This window comes from Bison bison, unplaced genomic scaffold (assembly GCF_000754665.1).
Source record: "Bison bison bison isolate TAMUID 2011002044 unplaced genomic scaffold, Bison_UMD1.0 scf7180017864456, whole genome shotgun sequence".
Classification (NCBI taxonomy): domain Eukaryota; kingdom Metazoa; phylum Chordata; class Mammalia; order Artiodactyla; family Bovidae; genus Bison; species Bison bison.
In genome coordinates, this window is record NW_011495018.1 from 8535897 (window position 1) to 8541416 (window position 5520).

General features: G+C 56.9%; 1 protein-coding gene across 1 annotated transcript in view; it reads right to left on the reverse strand.

The window, feature by feature from the left end:
* Positions 1–3195, reverse strand: part of HMX2 (H6 family homeobox 2) — a 7980-nt gene extending 4785 nt beyond the window's left edge. Inside the window, exon 1 of the mRNA XM_010859176.1 lies at positions 3112–3195. The gene's annotated coding sequence lies outside the window, so the exon portion shown is untranslated. The remainder of the gene's footprint in view (positions 1–3111) is intronic.
* Positions 3196–5520: the final 2325 nt, after the last annotated feature.

The window sequence follows — 5520 nt, forward strand, 5'->3', positions numbered from 1 at the left end:
AAAGAACCCGTGCACCCTCGCGCCCCCCAGCCGCCACCACCACCCGCTTCCGCGGGCTAGTTTGGGAGGGAAGTCAGAAGGAGCCTTCCGGCCCGGTGCTACGCTCCTTGCGGTCGCTTCGACTGTCTGGTCTACACAGGCGCGCGCCCCTGCGCAGCCTCCTCCTCCTCCCAGGCACCTCTTCGGACGCGAACACCGTAAACCTCAGGCTTGCTTCTGCATAAAAGATTCTGCCGTGGCACGCATTCGGTCCGCAAACGTGCGCTACAGCGCCACAGACACACTGCCCCGGGCCCGGGAAATGATGGTGGTGGTGGCGCAGGCCGAAGGCGGGGAGGTTGCAGCGGAGAGGCTGTGGGGGGAGACCGGGCAAACGGGTCCTCCACGCCTCCTCTCCTTTCAGCCGGTCACGGGCGGGGTCTCCCGCCGCCCCACGGTTACGGACAGCAGTTCCACTGCAGGGGCCAGAGGGCCAGGACAGAATCTCCCCGCCCTTCCTTGGGGGCATTTTTTTTGGGGGGGGTGGGTCCCCGAGACTTCATGGCGAAGGCAGAGGCCCAGACGCCCTCTCCTGGGCTGAGCGCAGCTGCAAACCACACGGCCAGGAACCTTCAGCGTCAGGAACCACCACCCACAGACACCCCGTCTCTCTGCCCTCGAGCGTGGCAATCCTTCAACTCGGTCCCACCTCCCGCCCCACCCTCCTAGTCTTGGGGTAGCTCCGCCCCTCCTTAGTTCAACCAGATTAACAGCCGCTACCCCGGGAGTCAGGCCCCTCGTCATCCTTGGGATCGCTTCCCCTTCCACTCCCCCTTTCCTGGGAATTAGGCATAACCGAGTTTCAAGGAATGATAAACTTTCCGAGACTGAAAGGACGCTTAAAGTTTAGGTCTCGAGATTATGCCGCTGCTCAATATTAAAGCGGCCCAGAGCAAACTTGCCGAGGAGCCTAATAAAAATTGATCCTCTCTGCTCTGCGGCAGTCGGGAAATAGGCTGGCTGAGCCGGGTAATAGTGGAAGAAGGCTCCCTCTGAAATGACAGATGAAGTCATAAACAAGTTTGATCTTGGAATCAAGCTTCGATAAATATTAAACACAGTCTGCCCCCCCTCTTTGCGCGAGTGGATTATGATATATGGCGCGTCGAAACTTTAAAATAAGGAAATACCAGAGAAAATGATCTCAATAAATTTTCTAAGTATAAACGTTGATTATGTTTCGATTTTCATTCAAGGGCCTCTGCTGTTCGTTCTTTGGTGCAAATGACATCTTGCAATAGGCTTTTGGGGAAAAGGGCTCCCTGTTTGAAAAAGAGAGCCCCAGAGGTGTACAATTTATGTAATCTGCGGCTGGAAAATGAATTGTGTAATTTATTGGAAAACAGAAAGTCATGAAGATTGGATCAGCATAGCCGAGTCCCAACACCCCCCTCCCCACATCCATCAAGTTCCAATTAACAGCCTAACCAGAGAGCTTTAATGGGTTTCCAATCTAGTGGCCTGATAGACTCATCAATTCCTCTGGGAGAAATTAAGAAAATCGACCGCCCCTTGGCGACGCAGTGTCATTCCTTTCTGCAACTATATGTCAAATTAAAAACACAATTAAAATTTAAACTGTTTCAATCAAAGGGTGCCCTGCAACCTATGTTTCACTTAATAGAACTTTGATGAAAATCTGATGCGTGCACTCCATCACCAAGGGGGGCGAGGGCGGCGAAGCTCACGAGAGAAGGGGATTCTTTCTTTTTCTTTAAGACTTTAGCGCTCGGGTGAGGCACACCAGGTGACTCCACCCCGCAGCTCCAGACTAAAAGAAGGGAGCAACGCGCTCTCGGCGCGTTCTCGCTCTCTTCGCTCTCACATCTCCCCCAACTCTTTTTCCTCTCCGTCCACTGCAACCAGAAGGGATCCTTTAGGAATCCGGCGACAGAGATTTGGGGGGCAGTTTTCGCTGCGAAGAGGCATCGCCTGGAGCAGCAGCCAGGAAGGGAGCTGGACGAGTACAACAAGTGGGCATCTCCTGGAAACTGTCCGAGGAGGCCCGCTGCCTCCAACTATCTCTTGTCGCTGGTCTCCGAAACTGCCCGGACACACGGTGGAAGTGCAACGGGATCCTGGAGGCAGAAGGGTGGGGAAAGATCCCTAGCGGAAAAATGGACACCCGCTGCGCTGCTGTCTGAGACAGGATTCCCTAGAAGCTGGAGCTCCCCCCTCACCCCCAATAAGCCTCCAGGGTACTTCCGCAAGAGTCGCCAAGCTCGGGAACAGGCGCATCCCAGATCTCAGTATCTGGGTCCGAGGCACCAGGCGGGGCTCCAGAGTACAGCACGCCCAGTTATCTTTGCTGCCCTCTTCCGCCACCCGCCCACAGCACCCTCCCAAACGTCTGTAGGCCAAAGGTCACCATTCGCCCCGCGCACCCAGACAGGCGCACGTGCACACATGGCCGTGCACACTGCGAGATGCGCGCGGCCAGGCGAACGGATCGCTCGCACCCCAAAGGCAGAGACCGGCCAGCAGGCTGGGCTGGGGTGGGCGAGCAGAGAGTGGGTGGGAAGCCCGGAAGAGGGGCGGAGAAGTGCCTCTGCCCGGCCAGGTGCAAGTGCCCTGGAAAGCGACAACCCAGGGGCTTCCTCAGCTGTGCTTTGGACCCCCCCCCCACCAAGGGGGGGTTTCCATGGGGCTCACGGCTTTTACACCCCGACCCCGTCGCCGTGACCCACTAGCGGGGTCTTTTCCTAGCCGCTTGGCGGTCCACGCTTCGCTCGCTAAGAGGAAGAAACCTTCGGGATGGATCTCAGGGCCCGGGGCGTGGACAAGCGCAAGGGGTGGGGCGACATGGGGCCCTGGAGGCGGGTAGGAAGGTTCTCAGATAAGTCTCCAGCCCCCGCAGGGCCTCTCTAGGGAAGTTCAGGTACCCCGCGCAGTAGAAGCAGGAACGCTTGGCCCGGGCCCAGGCAGCCCAACGACGCCAGCTCTTGCCAGAGCCCCCGAGGGTCGAAAGCTGCGCAGCCCTCTGGACCGCCGCTGGTCTGACCCCCAGTCCCATCGCCCGGGCCCAGGCTGCCCCAGCGTGCGCTTGCAGAAGAGAAAGCAAATCCCACCGACCTGCGTGCCTCCTCCTCTTTCTCCCCGCTCTACCCTCCAGCGCGCGCTCTGGGGTTCTGGCGTGCCAGGGCCTGTCAAAGGACGTCCTGGTTCAGAATGAGCGTCCAGTGGCGAGGGGGCAGTTTATATCTGTCTTGCTCTTATTTGATGTACACACACCTGCTCTATTTACTACCAAATAAAAGAAATACATCTGTGTTGCCAACAGAAACAGCTCAAGAGCTTGCTCACTGGTCTCCCAGGGCTCGGAGATGCTCGCCGGTCCTCAGAGCCCGGCATAGTGGGACCCTGGCTCCGAGTGAGGTCCTGGCCTATAAGCATGTGGGGGTCTGCAGTAGAATGTTGGCAGCGTCCACAGTTTGTCCCAGGTGGCTGGTGAGGAGGGAACAGGAGGCATCTCTGCTCTGAAGATTTCAAGCTTCCTGCAGCAGAGGTTGCAGTGCCACCTCGCTCCCTACCTAATCCTCTCCCCAAGGTTCTTCCCAGCTTGCCTGGGGCCATCAGAGAAAACCAGCTGCCCAGGCACCCAGAACAACGTGTACCTGACTGTGTCTGCTGTTGTGATGCTGTGTGATCACAAAGCAGATGTGATGCGAAATGCATATACAGGTTGCGCCCTGCGAACCCCTGCATATGGGGTCTGTCAGGAGCTCTAACTAAAGTGTGTGTGTGTGTGTGTGTGGCGGGGGGTGGGGGTGAGTGTTTTAAATCACCTACGAGTGTGAGTGTATGCTGTATGTTGTTTGCATGTGTGTCTGTTTGGATGGTGCAGAAACTATTAAGCCAGGAAGCCGATGCTATCACACTGACTTAATTGGGGGTTCCCATGGGGGAAAGGATCTGAAGTTAGGATCCGAGAGAAGGCTGGATTCCACCATCCGAAGGGCTAAAGTCAGGAATATTGGCTCAGTGCCCTAGGTTAGGGAATACCAGCAGCTCTGGATTCCCAGGATAGATGTCTTGGAGGAGCTGAGTGGAGGTACCCTCACTTGCCCCACATAACCCCTTCTGCTGAGGGGTTCCAGCAGCTCCTGGCAATTTCCACAGAGGCAGCACCTACAGAAGCATTCTGTGTGGGGGTGGGGGGCAAGGGGCCGATGACCCCAGGCCAGTTCAGTCTCACCAAGTGCTGTCTTGGCCTCTATATAGGCTTGCAGTAGAGCCTAGGATACTTCATGCTTAGGGAGCAGCTTCCGTGCTGTCTCTTGCATCCTGGGAAATACTGTGATCCCCCACCCAACAGGAGCGAGTTGGAGGTTTGCTGCCTGGGCAGGCTTCTAGGCTCACATCTCAGCCAGTCCCAAGCCACAGGCCAGCCACGTTCCTCCCCCAGGGCATGCACCTTGGCTCCTGGGAAGGACTCTCTGGCCTAGGGCAACAGGGGTCCTCAAAGGGAGGGAAAGGGAGGGGGGACATAGAATAAACTGTGCCTGTGGAGAACCAGTTATTTCTCGACTTTGTAAAGACCAGGTCAGTCAAGAACCGTTTTCTAGAATCCAAACACAAATAAAGAAGTATTTTCGCGGTTGATAACATCGTGTTCTGGCTGTAAAATCTAAGAACGTGTTTGCTATTGCAACATTATTTTTAATGAGCTGTTATTGGCCTGTCCCGCAGTTAGTATTGCCAACAGTAAAAGGCATCACTGTGTTTGCAGGTAACACATGGAACAACATATTTGGCCCCCGAATTTCTGTTTATTTTTCACTTGTGACACATGCCCTCGTTTTTATCCCAAACCAGAGGGAAATAAAGGCAGATCTGTCTTCCACTGAGGTCCAGGCTAAATCTTGCCATAAATACGCATGCCAGTTTATTTGGAGGCAGTTTCCCGTCAATAGAAAACGATACTCGACGTTTCAGCCACAGTATAATCAATCGTGTGGATTGGGCTTGAGCAACTGTAAAGCTCTGGGAGAGGGCATGGGGGCGCATGCAGGCGCTCCCCAGCGGCCGCGCCCGCGGTGTGCTCGCCGGGATCTTCGTAGTCTCCGGACTCCTCATCTCCCCCTTCTTGGCTCCCCAGCTTCAAACACGCCCTGCCAGGAGCCGGGCGTGCAGACCACAAGCCCTTAGGCAGGCAGCCGCGCCGCGCAGGCGAGAGGCGCCCAAGCGAGCACCTGCCTCCGCCCTCGGGACCCGCGCTCGGGAGCGGCTCCGGGAGCGCGGGGCTCGGCAGGCGGTCCACGCGGAGCGTGGATGCCGGGGCCGGCGGGAGCCTGGTAACCGTCAGCGCTGCGCTTCCAACCGAAGCAGCCGGGATCAGGGTGAGGGACCCAAAGAAACCGCAAGCCCGCGAGGCGTTGGCGCGGCGCACATAAAAGGATCTGCTGCGAGGAGACAGTCCTCTCGGTCGCCGCCGCCGCCGCAGTCGGGTGGCCTCTGCTCCCTGGCACTGGACACATTATG